We start from the raw sequence: 24442 nt of genomic DNA, 5'->3' as shown, positions 1-24442 counted from the left end.
AATTAACCAGGGATCAAAATAAAAACCACAGTCTTGTTATGAAAACCAGAACTGGTAAATACTGTGAATTTATGACACCACTGGAAAAATAAATCCACTGTGGTAAATGTTAATACTTTTAGAACCAAAGATTTTTGGTTTAATTATTAATCTATTCAAAACTTTTCTAAGCAGACTTTACTTGCAAATGCTACAGAATGTTTAAAAAAACATACAGAAGTTCATCCCTTGCTTTTCTGCAGGCACTACTTAGATCTATGTTGGTGTTTGTTTCAGAGAAGAGTATAAAAATGAAGTCCACATGACCCCATCTTACTCTCCCCAAACAGCAGTAACACTTTTCATTTTACATAGGGTTGTATGTATATTCACTGATGCATTCTCATCACTTTGTTAGGAGGTAGACTCTTTTCCTGTTTTGCAGGTTGGGAAACCCTGGCAGAACTCAAGGTTACACAAATCCAAAGAAATCTTGAGAGTCAGATTACGCTGCTGGAATGACCCATGTTCAGGCCACTCCAACACATCCCCTAATAATATTTTACAAGCCTGAGCCATCTGTGTGTGATGAGATCAGAAGTAAGGAAGTCTGTAGTTGCCAAGAGAATTTTAGCAAGTAGAATTGTACAATTATAAAGAAATCCTACAGCATCAACAAAGGAAGCTCACAAAAAATTCATACTGAGCTCTTTTTTACTCTTTTAACTGGAGACTATTCTTGTTAAATTTTAAGAGTTTGTTCTTCCTGTTGCACACCTAATTGTTACTGACTGTATTGTGAGCTTTGCATACATCATTAGGAGTCTCCAAAATGGCTAATGCCATATTTTGCAAAAGCAAGAAGACACCACTGCCGCATCTCTCTGTGCACATGGAGGGGTAGTCAACCTCTGCATCTTGTCTGCATCCCAGTGGTTTGGCTTCTTTCCCCTCACAAACACACAAACATGCACAAGCTCAGAAGTACCCCAAACAAAAGAACCCCTGAGAATTCCGTCTGCTTCTGATCCATGGACTTCTTGTGCTGTGTTGACTTCACATACGTGAGATGGGCTGTTACTTATGTCTTCCTTCTTTCACTTTGTGTAAGATGAACTTCACAAAAACAAATAAATACAGAGTATAGCCCTTTGAAAAGCTCTCAGCATCAGTTTCACTCTTCTCCCTTTGAACACAACTGGGACTTGATTGGAGGTGGAATTAAGCCCACATTGAGCATTTTCAACACTTTCAGTCATAGAAGAATTTATAATCCTATAAAAGAGATTCTAAAGTTCTTCAAAGGATATGAATCTTTAGCTGTCGAGAATGATTCTGGTTCTGGAAACTCCCCTGAGCTGCTTTCTTGGTTACTATGGGTTAAGTTCAACTAGGCTTTCTCCCAGTTTGTTTTATTAGAAAATGGTATTTATTTGACTGTGGTATGCTACCTAAAATTGTTATAATTTGTTTCTTTATTTCCATAAACATTTCTCTGTTTGTTTTGGAAGAGTGGTTGCTAAAGGAAAAAAAAAACCAACATAGTAAGCTTAAAAATATATTGCTTGTCTCCCATATAAAATTTTCTCTTGTAATCAGTGTATATAATTTTCCTATAGCACCAATCTAAACAAAAAAAGGCAAACAAAAAAAGAGAGAGGGAAGAGAGACATTAGAATCTATTTTCAGGATGGCATATCAGACCACACGCACTTATAGGGTAGAATAGATTTATTATTTTGGGCAGTACAGTGGAACTTATGAGAAGCTTTCTTTTTTTATACAAAGTTAGTTCAGAGTAGATTAAAGTTTATTTCAAAGTCAGCATATTTGACCTCAAGCATCATAAGAGTCATGTAGAATTGGCTCATGCTATTAAATTCCTACAGCGAACTCCATAATAATGATTAATTTCTTTCATAAACTCTCTTCATAATTAATACAGGTTTCATTGTGGGCACTGCTATTCTCATATTGATTATCTCTACAATTTAGATTGGACTCGTAAAATGATGTCTTTGTTTACTCTGATGGCCAGACATTTATTTTACTTGGATAACTCTCATCATTTGCAAACTGGACTGGGGATATTGCTATCACAGAAATTACAAATATTTCAGACCTATTCCATGCAAGAGCAGGGATAATTTTTTGGCACCTGAGATTAATAATACTTCGGTGTTTTCTGATGCTTCTCATCTGAGAATCTGAGTTCTTTATGAACAATTAATTAAGCTTTAAGACACCCTTCTGAAATAGGAAGGCATTAGTAGCCTGCTCCACTGGATAAACTCATATTTAAAGATGTTGACTGATTTAGTTCAAGTCACTTGTCAAGTTGGATATAACCCATATTTGCTGATTACCTATCTTATCCTTCAGTTCTGAGTTTTTCTCACCTGGCATGACAATTTTTGATGTGGCATAGTTTCTTTTGGCAAAATGCTCATTTAAAAAAGTTATAATAGCTGGGTATGCTTTAGCTGCTTGAACAAGTATAGACCTTTCTGGCTTGTTTCTTTTCAAAAACAATTTAGTTTTATTTCTAAGAGTCTTTAATAAACTACAGTAAAATCATTAGACTTCTAAGACTCTAATAGTCCCTAGTAAAAAACCTCAAAACATGACTTTCATGTTTCAGACAGACTTCAGGAGAAGCAGGTTTAATTGGAAAAGCAGAAAATAGTGAATGATCGTATGGAGGAAGTAAAGAGCCACAAACCAGATTGTTTAACATTACCCTGTGCACTGCATGCAATGTTGTGCAACAGGAGAGCCTTTCTCTTGATCAGTTGTGTATATGTTAACTATGTAAATCCACTTCATTGCCATATTAAAGGAAACCCTTCTCATATAACTGAGAGATCTCAAGGATTGGGGCTGCACATTTTGTTTAGTTCTGTTGCCCAGACTCTGGAGGGTCCCGCACCCCATGGGAGCTGCTGAGCTCTCCTTGTTTTGTTAGCTTCAGAGGGTGCTGGAGGGAAGTTGCAGTGACTGGCAGAAATTTATCTTTGGAAAGCCTTGGAGACAAACAGGAATTCCATTTTTTTGAGTTGAATTCAGCTATCCTGCTGTTGCCAAACCTACAAGCAGAAGGAAATGTGGATGTAAAAAGCAGCATGTATATACATATTAATGCTTCGAGTACAGCATCCCCCATGCCTGAGGACAGTAAGTGCAGCTGAGGACATAGTGAGGTTTACAAGAGTACTTCACATGTTGAGATGCTTTATAGTCCCCCCTGTGAATAGCCTAGCGAAAACCATATGTGAAATATAAATATACTGGGACTTAAAAATGGAGCTGCATTCCAGCCTTTTAAGTTAATTTTGTAACATGCTGCATCTGAGGGCTTAATGTGTGTTGTATCCAATGCTAGTGAATACTGCAGGGCTTAATAAATGCAGTGTGTACTGGAGACACCAGAGGGTCTGGTGGAAGACGTGAGAGGAGGAGAAGAAGATGGTGGAAATAGCACATTTTAGTGAAAGAACAAATCCAGTTTGAACCAACTGCATGCTTGCTTCCTTCAGTCCGAAGGCAACAATGAACTGCTGTTGTCATGCTGAGTCAGTTGGCAGTGACTCACTTTATCAGTCTCAAAATTGTCCAGCATTTCATCAGAACTGGATTACACAATGGGTTTTTCCTTTCGCCCCCTTTTTTTTCCCCAATACACTTTTAGTATTAATAGGCCCCAGTAAATCATCTGATGTTAACGCGTTTCCTCATTAACTTCTACTTTTTTAATTATAGGATTAATAATCATACAACTTCCCAAAGAGGGAAGTGCAGCAATCCCAACTTGACTTGAAATTCTCAAGGAAAAACTTTTGTAGTTATGTGATTCTCTCAGGTAAAAATAAGTTAAAGCCCTTTTGTTTCTTTCCACAGGATATTGGCATAGCTAACATATGCTCACAATTGTTCAGCTGAGGTATGTGTTCTCTGTTGGGTGTGGAGAGAAAACTTGTATGTGGAAACAGCAGTTGAATTTTCAAAGTTGAATTTTTCTCCCCAGCATGACTTTTTTAGGTTTTTTTTCTGCAAAAGCCTATTGTAGGAAATACTAAAATGCAGTATATTATCCACTGAAACAGTTCACACAAATGATGTGATGTATTTTATGGGCATATTTATCCCTTGAACACAAAAAGACACGTTACCTAAAATGCAAAGTGTGTGATTCTGTACTTAAAAACAAGAACATCTTCACAGTCTCTGTAGTTTGTGAAAAAAATTAGGTCTATGAGGCTTTATATCTAACTCTGCATATTGGTGCACTTCACCAGATTCTTTGATTTTAGCACCTACACTGTTACACAGTTTCAATGAAAGTGATATGAATAAACTAAAAATGTGTAAAAAGTGATGCTGAGTTGACTGGACAGCAATGCATCTGTTCTAAAATCCAGCATTTTTAAGTTCAGCCATCTTGTTTGCCCTAATTTAACATCTGTATTTTCCACCTGCATGATTAAATTAATTGTGTTCAATTAAATCCATTTTTTAATCACATATTGAGGGTAAAATATGTATCTTCATTTTTTAATCTTAGAATGTTTGAGATACCTGGAAAATGTTCAATGCCTGTCCCAACACTGATGTCTTATCCTGGGTTTAATCCCATCCGTCTGTGTTTTGAATCCGTTCTGGTGGCTATGAAATGGAAAGCTTCCAAGAGTCTTTGAATAATTTTTTAATTTTGTTCTTCAGTGGTTCTACTTCTTTGTTGTTAATTAGATCAAACCACATTTCCACTGAGGCTGTAATGGTAGTGTCATCAGCCTGTAATCTGTCAAGTCCCTCTGAAACCTCCTTCAACTGCTTTTGTAAATTTAGTACCTCTCTGTAAAGTTCCTTGCAGAGAAAAATGTGTGCTATTTTTTGATCAAAGTCCTTCTTGTTCTCAGTGCAAATTTCAAGACACTTGTTGATGCAAACACAGAATCACGTGCTCCTGAGAGGAACACTGAATGTCTCTGGGAACCAGGGGTACTCTTTACTCAGGTCACCCTTTTTCACTTGAGTTGTCCAGCCTGCTGGTGATAGCAGATTTGTTTTTAGGCTCTATAGTACAGGTTTAACTGTTACATTTTTACTGAGTGTGGCTGAAATACAGCACTGAGCAGCCATATATCAGAAACAGAAGAAATAGTTTTAAACATTTTTGTTTCAAATTTGTTTTTTCTGTCTAACCAAATGGTAAAGACATCTTTCTTATGCATTTCTCGTTGCTGGATGGTATCTTTGGTAACACTGCACCAATATCAGTGGTTTTCATTTTTTAATAGCAACATACAAAGATATGCATTTCATTGTCCATAAACTTGTGGTCATTAGGAGACCATTTGTCATGTTCAGATAGCCAACCTGGACTATTGTCACTGTTCAATGCTTTTACTTTTACTTTTATTATCTTCCTGTTTCTTCTCTTGGAGACTCATATAGTGGACAGCTGAATTTGCAAGTCTCTTAAAGAAATGTTTCAATCATTGCTATCAATTGCTCCTTTTGTGTTCCACTGAAGGCAATATCATTAAGACAAAATAAGATTGCATCTGTCTTGCTAAACAGAGCTTTTTTTGCAGCATAATCAACTGGTAAGCTTATTTCTGGGTCTTCAAGACACAAAGGTGTCTAATGTTTAAGAGCATCTAGGAGGTCTGGAACACAGATTTAAATCATCATTACAGCTATGTTTAATAATGATAATGACAGCATTAAAACATCTCACTTTCAGGATCATCAAATTCATCAGTGTCCTACTTCAGTAGTTTCACTTAAAAGAGCATCTTATATTGAAGAGTCTACAAAAATGGATTTTTAGTCTGCATTTTTTGAGATGGATATGAAGTCATCCTAACTTCTTGAACAATTCTGACAATGCCTACATGATACTGTTAAAAATTATCTTGAGTTTTGTTACTTTGGTACATGCATGCACTTGTTGCTTCCTCCAACTTCTCTTGAACTCAGATAAATTAACATTTTTATGTGTCTTAACCATTAAGCTCCAGTTTGTATTATCGGTATCTTTAATATTGACAGTAAAGCAAGAAGCCTGAAGTTTTGATTTAACAGTAAGGATGTATGAGAGTGCTGGCTTATGTTAGACTTGTTATAGAATACTCAGATTATTTAATGGAAGTTTTTAGATACTAGAAGTATTTTATGTTCATGTTCAAAGCTTGTTTCATTTATTACTTTCTTTTTAGCATAATTTAAAAAATGTTTCCATCTCCTAGCAGCATCTCTCTCATCAGGCCCTGAAAGTGTTATTCCCCATGTAAGTAAGAAGGCAAGAGTTTATGTTTCTGCTGTCTTTTAAGAGGGACAGAACCACCTTACTTGTGCCACTTTTCTGTTGAGCCTTAGAATGTTTAAATTTCTCATTTATAGACAGAAAATAGAGCCTGATTTTTCAAGCATCACTTGTTCCTATTCTTTGTTATTTTCATGTAAACATTTCTAGGTGTCACATCCTGAATAGTCAGCACTAGATTGTTTCTGTATCTGACATTGTAAATATAGGTAACATGACTCATGGACTCTTTGCCAAACTATATATAATAAGCAACCCCTGCAGCAAAATGTAATAACATCTTCCCTGAGTCTATTGTGATGGGCTGAGCAGGCCATATTTGATCAAATGCATTTCTGCTTTTGAAACATGTCTAGTTTTGTCTGTCAGGGCTCTGTCTCACCAATCACATCTGTGTTTGGTGCTTACATGGGAGAGCATGGGGAACCCCCCTGTTAAAACCAGTGCAACTCAGATGCTTTCAGCTGCTGAAAAAAGAAAAATATGCTAATTTAACAGCACCATACAATTTGTGCTGCTTTTGTTCATGTTTATCATATTTAGGGTTCCTCATAGTTCATTGCCTTTTTTTGTCTCTGGGGATTTTTGTTTGTTTGTTTATTTTTTTCAGTCTCTCTCATAGTTGCAAAGCAGTGTGCATCCATGTGCAAGTAGTGTGCAAGGCCAGGTTGGGTGAGGCTTTGAACAACCTGGTCTAGTGAACAATGTCCCTGCCCAAGGCATCAGCAAGGATGATGGTCTTTAAGGTCCCTTCTAACCCAAACCATTCTATGATGCTATGACTATCCTCTCTGTGCAATCTTAGGTGTAGTTTTCTTAAATGACAAATCTAGCTATCAGTTTTACAAGTAACTGTATGTTTAACATATTAAACTAATGTTGATTGGCATTTTCTCAAAGATGGAAGTGCATATTCTGCTCTAAGAGTGGGAAGGATGTATCAGGTACTGCAGGAATTGCCAAGAAGCTTTCTGTGGGTTGTGAGCATGGCCATGGAGGGAGAAATGTGTGGAGTGGTAACTGTGTGGGATGGTTGGTTCTTTATCCATCAAGTCATTCTTCATCCCCACAGGGATGGTCTTAGGCCCTTAGAAATCTTGAGATCCCGTGAGACAAGCGAGGACTGAAAGGCTGAGTTAGCAGGGAGGAGCTGGAGAATGAAGGTGCTAAGAGGAGTAGGGTAAAGGCTGAAACTCAGCCAGGGTTTTACTGTACATTTTAAAATTACATGCCACAATCCACTGCCCTTCCCAGATGTGTGCAGATTTCCATAATAAGCACAAAGACTGCTGTAGGAGATACTTTTTAAAGTATTAAGTATATTTTTTCCAAGTAGTATTGCCTAGGTTATTGTTTTTTTTGAGCAGAAGGATTTAATTTCAAAGTAAAATCTGTGATGTTAGGGATGCTTATGGCTTCTCCTAAAACACTCAAGTAATTTCTGGCCATTTAATTGTGACAATTGAGTAATTTCTGGTACAGTGTTTTACTTCCAGCTTTATAGTCTGCCTTTGCCACAGTTTTCCATCCACTTCCTAGTGTTTAATCTACTCTTCTTTTTAGCTATTAGAAAACAACTTGAAACATGTTCTTTTACTCTAACAGGAAGGGTTTTTTTTCCTCCTTGAGGAGACTGAGATAACTTTATGCACTTTTCCCTTATTTTATTCCCCATTTTGCCTGTCTCGTTCCTTGATGGCTTTCATTCTTTGATCAATTCCACCAATTTTAATTGGAATTTTTTTTCCTGTCTTCTCTTGTGATAAAAAGATATTTTCAAGTAATCTCTTTCTGTAGGCCCAGTGGTAAAAGGGCTGACTTTGGGAATTTGGACATCTATTTTCCATTAAAATGAATGGAATGAAGTGTTAGTGTCTGGCAGGGATTTGAACACCTTTGAGCTATTGTGAAGCAAGTATTCTCATTCCTCTGAAAGTGAACTCGTGTTGTAGATAGGAATGGATAATCTTAAGCTTTGAGACCCATGGATGGTGTTGTAACACAAATGTGGATAGAACCTGTAAGTCAGATTTTTGGGCTTTATTGGTCTTGCACATAACTTTTCTCAGAGGAGTAGCCTGTAGTTATCCCAGAGAATTTCCAGCATCATTAAGTACCTAACACTAAAAATTCATCACAATTGCTATATTTTGTCTGCTCCAGAAAATTATAAAATTTATCACTTTTCTTCATATTTTGAAAGGGGTCAGACTGAGTTAACTTTTAGCAGTATGGTGAACTGATGCTTTTGTTCCCTGGTAGTTGACATCTTGTACTCCAAAATTACAGCTTTAATTTAGGATGTAAAAAGCTTGTAGCCTGCTTGACTGTGAGGTTCTAATTAAAGATTGCATTAGATGTGAGCTGACATTTGTTTGTTTCCAGTCAGTCTCCTAATACAAGAATTCTTGGATGTGTCAAGCAGTGTTGACTCTGAAGACTGTTGTCAGTCATTTAAATGGAAAATATTAACTGCTTTACTGTTTTTTTCTCAAGAAATAATCCTGTTACGTAGACCTTCAGCATTGTCACATTTTGGTACTTGGAGCCCAGAGTTCTGTTTATATTGAAACAGCAATTTGGGAGAGTACTGCCCCATAAATTCTCTTCATTATAACCCCGTGGCTACTTTTCTCATACCTGTGTTAAAGATGCTTGCATGAGCTGCATATGGTGCCTAAACAGGCAGTCCCAGCTCTTGCAACTGAGAATAGCTGTGCTGCATCAGGTTACCATTAACACCTTGCTCACAGTTTGCCTCCATAATCCCATATCTGAGAATCCCTGGTGAATTTTTATGGTACATTGCAGCTTTACTCTGGGAATCCCTAGGAATTTCAGGCTGAAACTCATTTGCTTACTCAGTTGGATGGATGTGTGATGTGTAGCTCAATATTTATGTGGGATTTCTCTCAGACATGATTTTCTTCCCTTGCTTGGTGATGGACTCAAATGGTTTCCTGAAGCTGGTGAGAATTCCATTTAGCTGTAGTGGTGCATTGTTTCTGAAACAGAATGCATAAAGGTGTTCTGGCATTTATGGTTCTAACATCTGTGATGTTACCACAGTGTGTTAAAAAGAAATGTCGATGCATTCTGAGACTACAACAGAGACTACTGAAAGTCATATTTGTATCCTGATTCTTACCAATATTTTGTTGGATTCAGGACAACTCAACAAATGGAACAGTAGGACAGCAAAGTACCAGTTAATATAAAGTTATCTTTACTCCAACTTCTGTTTATTTTGCTGAGGTTTTTTTTGTTGCGTATTATCAAATGGTTTCACAATGTGACCTCTGACTTTGAAACAAAACAAATTAAATGTTAGTTAGTACTGATTAGTGCAGTGTTAACATTGATTCTTTATTTACTCAAAAATCAGGAAATTAACATTCCTCTGACAAACTTAATTATACCTAATTGCACAGATATTACAAAGGGGATCTCTCATTATATAATCATAGATAATCCTGGTAGCAGTACAAAATCTTACATTCCTAGCTAATATTTGCTAAGAAAGTTATAGAAAAGAAGCCCTTTGACCATAAAATAGTTTCTGACTTGGGCTCATTACAAAACCTTACTGAAGAGTAGCACTGAAGTTGGTACACTTTGTTTCTATTATATCATTTTGAAAATATTATGTCACCTTGTTCTGTATGTTCTAGTTCTGTAATGAAAGGCCCTTTTGTTCAAACACAGGCAAAATAAAATGGTTGTTTGTCTACAGGATACCAAACCTCATTTCTGTCAGACTTACACTGCCACTAACCTTGCTAAATCTTCCAATTTTTGACAGGTTTGATTGAGAGAAAGGTTCTTATCTATGTTCTTGGGTAAAATAAAACCTGAGGCTTAATTTTCAGTTATTACAACTTTTTGCTTTAATTTCTTAGGCTCTAAATAGTAATCTCTCTCATCTATTCCTTTCAAAATGAAGTTCTACTTCAGGAAAAGAAATGCACCTCTGAATGTGTCCTTTAAAACAGCTAGCAAATTGTGTTCACTTTCTCAAAAAATATTCTCCTTTAGGCTAAAACTAAAGGACTAATTGGGGCCCAGTCTAGTTTTCCTAATTCAATTTAGTCTACATAAAGTAAAAAAAAAAAAAAAAAAAAAAAGAGAGAGAGCAGGACGTTCCTTCTCTTTGATACATCTAGTGCATCTTGGTTCTATATTCTTCAGAAACATATTTGATTAAATGTTTCAAAGCTGATGGAATCCTGCCCACATACACACAAAAATAGGTGAGGTGGTGTACACATAATCAATGTTTGTGAACATTAGACTTTTATGCTTAATGTTGGTGGCAATGCTGTTAACAAAAAGGTTACATCCTTACTAGTGTTTTCTGTGTGTTTGTCACAGGGCTCAGCAGTTAACTTTGTTATTGGAGTGGGCTTCTGAGGCTATCAAAGATAAACCTTTGCTTGATGTTTTACTCGTTTTCATTGCTTTACTGAATGGTCTCACAATATTCAGTTAGCCCTGAAACAGAATCAAGCATTTTTTTATGCTCACAGGTGAGAGCTGCTTGGCCTAAATGTCCCCAAGTTCCTGGGCTGTATGTTTTCTGCTAGCTGGCAGTGGGATCTTAGGGGCAGATATCCAGAAACACTAAGCACAGGGACTTAGCAGGAATTGGGGCCAGCTGAAAACAGGTCCTATTTTGAAATTTTGGGCTGAAATGCTTCAAAGTGAGAAACAAGTCTAAGAGGTTTGAGCAAAAGTCCAACGTTTTGACTAACTTACAAGTTCAATTTGCCTGGTAAATGAATTGGTTTACCCTTGCCTAGAATACATGGAGAAAAATCTCATAGAGGAACTTTCTTCACAATGACTGAATTTAGGAAAATAATCCTACATCCATTGAAGGGATGTTGTGGTGAAGTATTTAAATGAATAATGGCACTTAGTGTTGCTTCTTTCAAATATTACAGCATTATTGTACATACTCTGATTTAATATTTTTTTTTTTTGGTCATATATCCTTAGCTTTAAGAAAATACATAATGAAATTTTTGTTTCACTAATTGCATTAAAAAGATTTTAAAATATTTCTGATCATAATAGAGATTTTTAAATAACTTTTTTTTGAAAGATAATCACATAACTTTGAGAGCCTATTGAAGAGTGTTTGGATGTTTAAAGTTTCAACACTGTCTCTTTGCTGTAGAGGAGTATGAAATTTCCATCTTCATACATCTGATACACAAATTTCATTTTTGTTTTTACTTTTCCACAAATAGCTATTCATTTGGGGGGCAGTATTCTCAGATGTGATATTCTGAACTAGGAGATAATTACCTCTTGAATGAGTAGCATCTTTGAAAATGCTGACATAAATATTTTCCAGGTAGAATGGATTCATGCTGATAGGCTTATGAAAATATTCAGTTGCACCCACAGGGTAAAATAAAAGCTTCCAAAATATTGCTAGTGATGCGTCTCATGTTTCTCCCCCATCTAGATAAGATCTTCATTCATGATAAACCTAGTGCATCTCAACTGCTATGACAATCACTAGAGTTGTGGAAGTTTGCATTGGTTTGTTGGCTGTTTTTCCCCCTACTATTTAAACAAGGTAAAAGTAGAATTGCTGGCCACCATGGGCTTCAGAATTTTCACTGTAGTTCATGTCTGAAGTCATTATGACAGCAATCAATAGTCTGCATGCTCCCTTCTGCAGCAAAATTAGAAATCTTTGATAGTCATCCTGGTTACCTGGCAGAAGAGAGTGATGAATATGCATCCTGATTTGTTTATTACCAATGCCCCTTTCAAGTGACAAAACTACTTTTTACTATTTGTTCAGTTTGGGGTGGATTCAGTGTGGATTTTCACATTTAAGTAATTAATCAAATTTCTAGTCCTTAAATGTCAGTTTAACATGTTTCTATAATGGAATCAGAGGCAACATTTGGGAACCATATAGTTGTATAACAGAGGGTGCACCATACAATGCAGTGGACTATGTAACAAGATCTGCCTTCATTGTAACTCCACAGCTTGCATGAGGTTAGCTCAACTGCTAAATTGGTCACTAATGGCCTGATAAAGGTAATATGCCAGCACCCTGTAAGTGGAGAGGATGAACATATATGTATAGCCAAGGCTACACATAACTGCACCTTGTTAGGAGTTAAATAATTGCAACACAATCTACATGTCCAGGACAGAAAGCTAATAACATGTACATCCCAAGTTCGTGTGCATGCATGTTTGAGGGCTTTTTGTATGGTTTTGGTTTTCATATGGGAAAGTGATATGTTGGTATGACATTGTCTTCTGGAGCTGATGAGGACTCAGTCCCTGTAGGTGGTGATTAATACACACCATTGTTGATGAGTATAAAAGCAAGGGATTTGCCTTGCTGGGGCAAAATTTATTATGTTATGCTCTCACAGTTTACTGATGTAGCAGTAGCATTTACCCAACACAGTACTAGGGAAATGTATGACATGGGATGATTATGCAACAGAAACACCATTGTGCAGCCTTCATGCAAGTGCCTAGGGGAACAGTCATTGTGCAAAGTTCTCCTCCTGAAGAAAACTGAAGTACAGGTAGTGTCATCAGAAAGGAAAGTGGGTACTTGGTACATGCTACTTGCATACAGATTTCCACTTTTTTTTTTTTTTTTTTTTTTTTTTTTTTTTACTGTTGGAGACATGTCAGCTTTGCATCTGGTTTATTATTCAGGACATTCTGACATGAAAAAAACAAAACCAAAAACATCAGTAGAAAAGCCAGTTCTGGTTCAGTAAGTGCATCCCAGTCTTGCCAATGAGCTGGGCTGTCTGAGAGATGGATTCATAGCCTGAACTTCTGATCAGGAAAGGCCAACATCCCAATCTCACTTTCTGTTCTCAACAGGGTGATGAACTTTTTCCATTTTTTTTTTTGCTATCTGTAAAATGAGGATGACAGTAGTTTTGTTGCCAAAGGAATAAGTGAGATTTGATTTGTTTATGATTAGGTGCACCTGTAATATGGTATGATGGACCAAAGTCACTATATTAAAGGAAAGTAATACTTATGTGGCGGTCTGGCAGTAAGTATTGGCTGCTGAGATGGGAAAAAAATTGAAATTCTTTGCCTATTGAAAGGCACCAGAAGTGCACTGTATTTCTCCTTTCCTGTCCTCAGCATCATCACCAGTAAATCTGCAGGAATAAAGGGCTTTTTGTGGTCCTTCTACGTTTTTTGTTGGCCCCTGCTGATGTAAATCAAACATACTGTCCTCCTGTTATCTTCAGGTTTAAAAAACCTATTTTTAATCACTTCATACAGGTACCTAATTTGAATCAGCCTGCCACGCTGCAGGACTCTTGTGCTTTTTTAATTGGCATCTCTCTCATTACATTTGCACAAAGTTGCAGAGACACTGCAGGACACCAGTAGAGACATGTGAATCACCAATGCTGTTGGGCTGGCAACAAGATGGTGTGATACACCAGGGGAGTCTCAGAGACCCGTGTATGTGGCTAAGGGACTGAGTGGAAGCAATCAAGTTCAGACATGTTGCTGTGACTGTTTCTAGGTCCTGCCTATACCATCTGAAACAGAATGGTGATGGAAGCTTGCCTGGGATTTTTAACAGCACTATGGTATTAAACCAGCCTGGTTTCTAGGAACAGTTCCTGAGATTCTGGTAATGCAGAGCTTTCTGAAGGTATTAATGAAAATGCCATAGGGCAAATATGTGAAGTACATCAAAACCAGTGTTTTAGCCCATCACAGGGATAGGCAAGGTTAATGGAGTCAGTCTCACTTAAATTTGTTCAGCATTTCAGCATTTGAAAATCAACTCTTAGGTATCTGCTAAGAGGCTAATTTTTTTTTTTTTTTTTTTTTTTTTTCTGAAGGAAGTAGCTCTTATCCTCAGACATGTTTATATGATGCCGTGACTCCTTTTCCAGTTTTGGCTGCCAACAAGATATGTCTAAACTTAGCATGTTGGTGTGCCTGGAGACAAAGTGGAGAGTAGAAGAGTAGAGACTAGAGCAGTCTAGAATATGTTATTTGGCACTGAAGTATATTCCTTCCCTCTCAGTCCGTCATACAGAATCTTGCCATTTGCAACAAAGTCTTTCACAGTTCTGGTGGGCACTTTGGTTTTCCCTGTCTTCCCCTTAGTACTGAAAATCAGGGCTCTGCAGCTCTGTGGCAGAACGGGAGATGAGATGAGCTCTGGCTGTACCAAACATGACAATTTTTCACCTGCATTTATGGTGCTATTACGTTTTTCATTCTTTTGGAGGCTTTGCTAGAGGGGTTAGGGTTCTTTTGCCTCCCTAATGACAGTTGCTAGAGACTAATTCTGAACTGAGAAGACAAGTTTGCAGACAAAGAAAAGCAGGAGTATCATCTAGTGGGTAGACCAGTATTGCTTGTTCTTGCATTCAGGCCCTCACTGTCACACGACAGGTCTGTGTCCAGTCCTGCGACAGAGCTGAAAGCTGCCAGCAGCCACATGTCCTCCTTCCTCTTCTTGCAAATGATCCAAGTGCCTAGCCATTGACCTCCTCATGTCACAGAGAGGAGGAATTGCAGGCCTACAGGAGTGTGGTGGTGGTGAGCAGGCTTCCATTGAGCATTTGGAATCAAGCAAATGGGCAGTTTTATGTTGGCAAAACACTGAATCAGGTTTCTCCATTCAAATCGCACCACTCAGGATTTTTTTTTAAATGGTTTAGATGGATTAAATGATTAATAAGACAACCCAGAATCGAGCCAGTGATGGTTAGGATCTACATCTAAGAAAGACTTTCAGGCAAGGAGCCAGTCGTGCACATCACACCTTATGGGTTTTTCCATTCAGGTCAGACATATGTTTGGATTTTATAAAGATTATGGTTAATTTGATTAATTTCTTATTGAGGACCAAAACTGGCTTAAGTTGGAATCTACTCCATATTTGCTTTCCAACAATCTTGAGGTTTGAAAGTGTTTGGTTTAGTTTTATAGTTCTGTGAGTACACAAACCCCATGCAACTTTGAAAGGGGTGGTTTTGGGTTCCAGTTTGGGTCCGGCCCTAAGCATTGTTGTGAGTGAGTGGAACTAGGCTCAGTTCCGGTGTTCTTACTGAGATTCAGACTTTCTCAAAGCATGAGGAAATTTGGCCTGTTATCCTGGTTCAGATGCATATATGTCATCTCTAGAAAGTTAGAGGGAAGTTAAGGATCTAGGTGCCTCCCTGTTGCATTTGTACTATGGGAGAAGTGAAAAGAATATAGGAACAAACTGCTTCATGCAATGGAGAATCAAAAGTCCTTTATTTAAAGAAACATTACACTTATATAGGGTAGTTCATAGTAGCAAGGATAGAAATGATTCCATTGGTCCAAGAGAGGTGACACCCCCAGTAAACATGCTTTCATGAAAACAATCATGTCTTTCACACACCCTGCAGGTGCATAATCATTGTTTTAATTCTTTTATCTTATATTTTCCTTGAGCAGCCTGAGAAATCCTGGCTTTCACTTTCACCAGTATCCTACACCTCCTGATTTGCAGGTTTTGGATCTGGATCAATTGCAAATCCGAACATTTTTCAAACTTCAGTATTTCTGTCTCAGTACTGAAATTTCAACCTGAATGTCTTAAATTTGAAGAGTTCAAAGCTGGTACATTTAAAATATCTCTTCAGATTTGTATGTGTAAGATTAGCGGGACAAAGGAATTAATGTTAGTTTGAGATCAAATATTGCAGGCTACTAAGAACTTCTCACATCTAATATCTTCATTTTGGTGTAGACCTGGTTTTTAAATTTTAAATTCAGAGACTATTCCTATTATTTGAACTGAATATAAGGATATGAAAACTTGTGATTTTCATCAGCTGGCTTTGCTACAAGTCCCCTTGACAAAGTATTTATATTTTTCCCATAATATTTGCCATCATAAAATTCTGAGAGTTGCCAGGCCGAGATGGGAAGACTCTTAACATATTTACAGTACCATCGACTCATGGAACTACAGTTGAGTCTGTTTTACAGATGGAAAAACTGAGGCAGTGACTGCTCAATTGGTACTTACACAGCCAGATCGAGTTACCACAGTTAGAAGCAAAGTCTACAAATGCCCCTTCTGCTTTTCTGACCTTACATACCCTTCAATAAGGTGATTATGGTCATAAAGTCCAGAGAAGAAAATATGTAATATGACTAAACTTTAGTAATATATATTTGGAGTAACTTGGAGAGCTGTCCCTACATATCCCAGGTGTGTATGTAGCTAAATATTACAGAAGGAGTTGAACTAAGTCATCTATTAGAGCTTTTTACTCTTTGTATTTTACCCTAAGGTAAGAGAGGCTGTGTTTAGATGAAAAAAACTAATGAAAATTAACCTTTTGAAATAGATTACTTAATCCTTCTGTATTTACTGTACATCTGGATGAAACCAGAATGTTTATAAGCGAAATACAAATATGTGTACCATCTACCAGTGAACAAAACTAATCAAATTCACCAGTCACCAGACTGGTTAATATTATAAAGACTCTGTGAATCATGAATATCCAGCCAGCCTGAGGGTACAAATCCATGAATCTGGGGAGTTTACCTGTCTCTTTTAGTCAGCAGGCTATCCCTTTTCCATCACTACAATTTAGGCATATATTGCCAAATAATAAATGTGATAATAAAAATGCATTTTGGGAAGCAGGATGTTGTAATAGAGCTTTAGATCAAAAGTGAGATTCATTTTACTTAATTTAGCCAACTACAAGGTAGCTGCTTAGCCTAATCTAGTTGTGTAGGCTCCCTCTTTAGCAGGGAGACAGAGAAAGCTGGGATGAATTGCTTTTGGGAGGTGCCTGTCTCTCCACTGACAATAGAGGGAGCCTACACAACTGGCTTAGACAGGACACTTAACTTTTAGGTAGGTATGAGTTACTTCAGGAAAAGTCTGTTTTCTTCAGGAGATTTGAGTTCTCATCTGTTTTTCTACTGATTTAAAGCATAACCTTGGGAATATCACTTAACCTTTTTTGGTTTTGTTTTTTGTTTTGTTTTGTTTTTTTGTTGTATTATCTCCATCCAAAAAATACCGTATGGGTAAAGCTATTGGAGAACCTTTGCCAAGGATGAAATAGAGGTGCAAAATGTTTTTTTCCCTGGTCTTCCTGCTTTGACGTGTCTGTAGTTGTCATTAAAATAAACAGAATTTTTGTGACAACATAAGTTCATGTGTGATAAGAAGCAGGGCTGAGTGAAAATTATTTTAGAAGCAGCATACAGCTTCTTGAGATGTGACAGAATATTGTAAAAACAAAAATATAGTAACTAGTTACATGTATTGTTTCTCCTATCTTTGCTTCTTCTTCACACCTTCCACCACCCGTCCATCCCCTCTCCTCCCCCCAGCAAAAATACATAGGGAGTGGGGAGAACATTCTTCAGATTAGACCTGTATTTTAAATAACCTTGGCCTGTTTGCAACTGGGAAAATGTTTTTTTTTACTTGAGAGATTTATTTCTGTCCTTGTAACACCATGTACTATATGCATTGCACCTGTTCAGACATAAGCACAGCACATTATTATAGCTGTAGGGGTAGAAGCTTCCCAATATATATTTTTTGAAAGGAGGGAATGCTGGGGAGAATAGCCCTCTCTTTTCAATTGTTTACCGAACAGTCTCTTAGGAAGACTTCTTCCTCATCAAGATCAATTTTCCCCGCTCCCCTATTGTCTGGGGAAACCTATCTTCAGGAGCGTCTTTCTTGAAAGATCTCATGACTTTAAAATCATCAGCGGGCTTTGTGTTGTCTGCCTGTCAAAAGAGATATGTTTACACCTTCCCTGCATGTGTTAGAGCTATAAGGTTACGGAGCAGAATGGCTGATACGTTTCGGCGCTTCATGCTAATATGCACAAAAAATGTATTTATGATAATCGTATGGACTGTCTGAAACAATGCATTCCAACATCCTGTAACATAAATAAGAAAGGTGGAGCCAGCCGGCACCGAAGTGTTTATTTGCCAGCCATCCTGCTCAGCCCCGTGTACCTTTGCTACGCTGCCTCAGCCTGGCAGCACTGAACCTGTTGCTGCATTAGCCGAGTTGTATTTTGCTGGATCGGGGAAGGAGGGTTGTCTGCTGTCTGGTAGGAGGGCTTTGTCTGTGTGCGCCTTTCTCTCTCTCCCTCTCTCGCTCTGCCTGTCTCTCGCACTCTCGCTCGCTCTCGCTCGCTCTCTCTCGCTCGCTCTCCCTTTCCCGTCTCTGTGGTTTGTAAGGTAGGTTGCAGTGTGTGTATATACACAACATCAAGAGCAGGAAAATGGACTCATTAGGGAGGCAGGCAGTCATTACCACTCACACTGTACTTCCAGGGAGACAGCGACTATGAGGAGACAAACTGAGGACTGGGGAACAAGGTAGGCCAGTCAACTTTTATAAAACATAAAAGAATAAAGCCTCTACTCTCCTTAAACCACCAGCAGTTCTTTATTTCCACCCCCCCGCACCCTCCCCCCCCTCCCCCCCCGATTTTTAATTTAGAGATGTAAGTTTGCCAGACCTATTTGCTAGCTTAAAATTCGGAACATCTACAGAAGGCCTTACCCTCTACAAATGTTCCCCCCCACCCCGACTTATTTAAGGGTGTGCCCTCTTATGATTCACTTTAATTACTTTTTTTTTCTAATCATGAAGGAAACAAATACGTTTGTTTTCCAACACTAGTTCCAAGTAAATCAATATCTTTCACTCTTTTAAAACAGCTCTCTCCGTATGTTTGTGGGTCTCTCTGCTTTTTCTTTTCTGTTTATGCAGTTCCATCTGTCCGTCCATATATCATGTTCTCCTTATTTACTGCTAAATGGGGGTTTATTAGTATTTGCCAATGACTTTAACTGTAATGCCGGTGACCGGGGTTAACGGTGACTCTTGTTCTTTGTTTTCTATATATATGCACACTGTAAGTTTAAAGTCCATGCTTGGCATACAGTAAATAAAAGCAAAAAAAAGAGAAAGCAGGTTCCACACTTCATGACAGGATTTTTATTCAGAGGTTTTGCTGTTTATCTGCTTTGGTGTGGGGGCAGAGGGAGTTCATTTTGGCTATTGTACATGTACTTTTTCCTCCTGGATATTTTTAACATCTATTTTTCATTATTAGTGTTTTTGCAGTTTCCTTTGCTAGAAAGAAAGGAGATGTATATTTTAACTTTTATGTTGCTGATCTAATGTAACATTATGGAGCCATCACTGGGTTAATAAGAATTCAAACTTTCTAAGAGGGAGTTTGTATCCTTGGCTGCCCCCCACCCTCCCACTTTATGCATGGTTATGCTTGTGTTTCCGTGTGTACAGACGGGGAAGGGAGGGGGGAAGGGAATAGATATTTTTTACAGTGGTGGCAAATTATGAAATCTATCGAGCCATTTTGTCCAGAAATAGTAACTATTTATTTACCATTTTTCATTCCACAAATATGCTGCTTATTTGTATTTTCAAACATCGAAGCTTTTCTCTGAATTGATTTTTTTTACTTTTTTTTTTTTCTGGGGAGGGATTTGTGATGCATTTCATAGCCCATTTAGTACTGTCGAGTTTTTGGAGCCCAGATTTATCATGGGTTCTAAAGACTGCTTAAATTGATCCATTTGAAATGGTCTTTTTATCTGAGCTCTTGTAATTTCTGTTGGAGAGTAAAACTGATACTCTGCTGGTAACAAAAAAAAAAAAAAAAAAAAAAGGAAAAGAAAAGGGATAGTGGAAGTGAGTTACATAAAATGTTCTGGAGAATCCTAAGTAATTATATAAAATGGACGCTGATCAGTGGAGATCTCTGAACAGTAACAATCACCTTTTTAAACAGAAAATTATTTATTTAATAGCAAGAGGCAGACTCCTTAAAAACATGCATTAGGCCTTCCTTTTAGCACAAAGAAGTCCATAATGCAATATTCCTAACCCACCTGAGACTGCCTAGGACATTCTCCAAAACCTTCAAATCCTTTGAAATATTTCTTAAAAATCCATTATTTTGCAACCAGAAAGAAATTCTGCTGCCAACAGGTTTTTTGGCTGTTGTTTGGTGGGTTTTTTTAGCTGTCCTTTAACTTACGAGTCCCCATTTCTACAGAAGTGCCTCCTCGCTGAACAAACTAAGTTAATTGAAATCCAAAGCAGCAGATCTATTCACTGGCACTATAACTACAGAAACTACTTGCTCCATTTTATTAGCAGCTTTTCCAGAACATGAGAGTTAAACTTTTCAAGGTTTTATCTATCAGTGTGCCAAAATTTGGTGGCTCATCTCTTAGCTGAGGAGTGACATTTATTGTTTACTAATTTTTTTTCCTCTTTGTTTTTATCCAAACTTCTAAATTAATATTTTGTTGATAGACTTCAAATCTGTTTGTTGCTCTAAATGACCTGTTAACTGTAGCAAGGTATTTCCTCCTCTCCTAAAGTTTGAGTCTTGGGCTTTGAAACTCAGATTGATCATAGAGGGGATGCTGAAGTTACGCCAAAAAAAATGTAGAAGTCTTAAAGATGGATTTGCTGATGCCTCTAGATGGTGGTTAGCCTGCTTTGAGGCAGCAAGAGTGTTTGCAGCCATCCTCCTCGTGGGATAGGTGGGGGCTTTTCAGGCACCTGTCATTTTCTCCTGCACCAGTGCAGGTGTATGTTCCTCAACAGCACAGATTTTTTTGTAGGAGAGCACATGGACCTGTCCTCAGGATTCTTGCATGTACTTTTAGCAGGAGCCCAGACTCATCTGAACATTTTTGAAAAACTTTAAAAATTACTACAAGATTTTATGAAAACTCCAGGCAGGAAGAATTCAAACAGAGAGAGTCAGAGTAGGAGAAACATTTTTCATTATCCAGTAAGATTTCTTTCTAATAGTAAAACCTTTTTCACTAGGAGGATGTAATTTTCCTTGAACCCCAACTACATTCTATTAAAAAACAACAACAACAACAACAACAACAAAGAACAACAAACCAACAAACAAAAAGAAAACCAAACAAAAAACCCCACAAAACAAAACAAATCTTAGCTCTTTCAATAGCACAAAGTCCGTTTGCAATCTGGATGCAGCAGCAAAGGGTAAAGTATGCTAAAGTAAACTCAAATGCAGCGTACGGTGATGTAGCTGGCACTCGGGGAATGCCCGAGCCGCTGGCCAGGGCAGGCTGGCCGGGTCTGCTGGCGCGGGTGCCCTGCCCGAGCCGGGCAGCTGTGCGGGGCAGGGCCGCCGGGGCACAGCGTGCTTTATTTTAGTGTTGGAGCAGACAGTTATCTAACACACCCACAGGAGGAAGTGCTCTGGAGCAGTTATTTCATGCCTTGCCATGCCCTGTAGCTAGAGCAATTTTGGGCTGAATGGCGTGTGTATGTGCCGTTCTCACTCCTGGGAGACGAGAAGCAATGCTGTTGGGGTTTTCGTGTGTGTGTTTCTGTGCGGGGTTTTCTTGTTTTGTTGGGTTTTTTTGTTTTTTTTAACAGGACAAAAAATTGGGTATAAGACAGTTAAATCCAAATACCAAGTCAAATTATTTTTAATAGTGGAGGATTTTCCTTTTCACTTAAAGGAGGAAAAAATATCTATCTTGTTTATTTTGATAAAGATAGTTGTAGCAATTTCCTGAGTTGAATAGATCATTATTATGAATATTACTCACAGTTTTCCTATTTTCACATTTTCTTCATAGGCCCAGCTTATTCATAAGGGAAAACAGCTGCAGAATATTTAAAAAAAAAAGTAATATTATTTATATAAAACTTTGATGTAAATAGGGAATAGTGTCCCCTGCTAGAGAATTCTGTGGGATGGCTTACAAATCCCATACAAGAGAGATTACAGTCTTAGATAAATTGTTATTTAAATAGTTTCAAGGAAACCTTGCTCATTTTTGCAAACCATATGAGGTTTTAAGCAGAATAATTTGAATAGAAGTTCGGTTTAGAAATTGATGGCATGCTGTGGCCTTATAGATTTCAATTGGTTTTTTCTCCAGTCTGTTTTTATAGGACTTCTTTAAACTGTGATCTGTATAGTAAAGAGTTTCTGCTGAAAGAGATTCATAAATGTTAATGGGAATTTAAAGACTGAAATTTAACTTCAAGTTACTTCAATTTTTTTTTAACAAAACTTTTAGAAAATCCAAATCTTTTATGAAAGTTTTTTTGCTGTTGTTTCTTTTACTGAAACAATGCACTGTAAATAGTTCCTGTTAAAGAATAACTTGTTCCTTCTGAAGGATCTGACACTCACACTGTGGTGCAGAGGGAAAATGATGGCAAATCACTGTGAAACGGCCTTCACTGTTCTTGTTAATTTGGTCCAAGAAAATTTTAGAAAGTAAACAAACAGTATCAACTGTGAAAAATAACTTGGCTTTTTAATAATCTATCTATGCCAGTTTTCTCTTGGTGAAAAGTAGTGTGTGACCATACACCAAATTTTGAAATACTTTGGTAATATCTGTACTGTATTAACTTGAAGAGATTTTCACAGATATATTAAACTTTCAGTGAGGAGTAAATAAAGGCAAATGCTTTTGTCCAGGTGGTTTTTCCTTTGATAATGTTGACTGTATTCTCAGTTAGAATTTATTTTAAGAGTTAATATTTAGTTCTAACATCATGGATCCAATTCTCCTCTAATAGGAGCATTTCAGAATGACTACTGCTTATGTCTTTCATGTTTTCTTACATTTTTGTACTAAATCCTCCAGCAGCATCGTGTGCTATGACAGCATTTTGACTGCCCAGCGCTGGCGGGAGTTGTGTTTGCAGATGAGTCTTGTAAAATGGTCACCAGAGGCACAGGGCCATGTGCCACCTCCTCTTCCATAGCTGCTGGGGCAGCCAGGGCTGCTGGTGCTGTGGGACAGCTTGCTGCATATCCCTGAAGTTGGCAAGAAGAAGTAAGTTCAGCTTTTACCATGCGCAGGGAAGACTGTATCTTGAAGGAGATAGAATACAGGAATGGGAAATTGGGCTAATGGGATAAAGCTGTCTTTAAAGAAAAAAAAAAAATCACTGTTCTTCTGACAGCTGGCGTTGGCTTTGGTGAAATGAGTGTGGAGGTTCCCAGACTTTAAGAGGGGCAGATGTTCACCTCCCAGAGATGCGAGCCACTGGCTTGAGTTGGCATTAAGTGGCACTGTGGGGGGAAAGGCCATGGACTATTCCAGAACAAAGGCTGAAATCCTTTCGTGCCAAGAATGGCCTCGTCCCATCAGAGCCAACCTGCCCTGCCAGCCCCACGGAGAGCAGATTTGCAGTTTGTGCTGTACTTGCTGTTCTCAGGTACTGCTCTTCAGGATCTTTGATGGCAGATAGGGACTCTAACACAAACTAGTCCTCCCTAATCAAACACTGGCAGCCTCTGTAGGACTTCTTTCTTCAATACCTCATGTCGTAGTTCTTTCCTTGTGTTTTTCTGCAGTGGATGGACACAGATCACTAGGAAACGTTCTGTGTCCAGTTTGCACAAATGCAAATGACAGTACCAAAGGTGCACCAGAACCTGGATGGCCTTCCAGAATCTTTGAGCCACTATCAAACCAGTGGTTACAAAAGTCTGAATTAAAACCAGCTGTTAACTATAGCAAAGAAGAACGGAAACCTGAATAGGCAGTGCTTCAAGCCCACTGCAGAGCATCTATGAGAAGTCCTTTGTGGGACAGACATGGTGCCATTCTGTAAGATACACCCACAGATGACCTCTTAATGTTACACTTTCAGAGTGAATTTATCTTGTGGTTATGGTAGAACTAAAAATACAAGCAAGTATAGTGAGCCATTTGATTAGGAGGTAAATACATAATGAGAATTACTGATTTTCCTTTTTTTTTTTTTCCTTCTCAACTAAAAGACACGCTTTCTAATATCTTACTTCTAAGATCATCAATAGGTGTGTGATGAATCCCTTGAGGATACAAAAGAAGGACTGGGAAAGTTGTGTTATGGACATCAGAGTTGTTCTTGCAGCTGACTGAAAGTTAATTATTGATTTCTATTTCCTCCCTAGAGATCCATATGCTTTTCTTTCTGACTAGAAAGTTAGTAGTCACTTTGCAGGAATGTGAAAGTAATCATCATGTGGCAGTACAAGATTTCATGGGCAGGATGTCAGGAATGTGTAAGATGGAGGTTGA

The 24442-nt window shown here is 37.9% G+C and overlaps 1 protein-coding gene across 31 annotated transcripts in view; it reads left to right on the top strand.

Moving 5' to 3' along the window:
• The window catches only part of ZBTB20 (zinc finger and BTB domain containing 20), a 472123-nt gene that overhangs the window by 9992 nt on the left and 437689 nt on the right, over positions 1–24442 (top strand). For 14 of the 31 annotated variants that reach the window (XM_079321882.1, XM_079321872.1, XM_079321848.1 and 11 more), the window contains exon 1: positions 18453–18697. The exons of 7 other annotated variants lie outside the window; for them this stretch is intronic. The gene's annotated coding sequence lies outside the window, so the exon portion shown is untranslated. Of the gene's footprint in view, positions 1–18340; positions 18698–24442 lie in introns of those variants that run through there. 10 more of the 31 variants (XM_079321878.1, XM_079321874.1, XM_079321855.1 and 7 more) reach the window with 6 other exon arrangements.

Source organism: Erithacus rubecula (assembly GCF_903797595.1).
Source record: "Erithacus rubecula genome assembly, chromosome: 1".
Classification (NCBI taxonomy): Eukaryota; Metazoa; Chordata; class Aves; order Passeriformes; family Muscicapidae; genus Erithacus; species Erithacus rubecula.
This window is presented reverse-complemented; position numbering and strand designations above follow the sequence as displayed.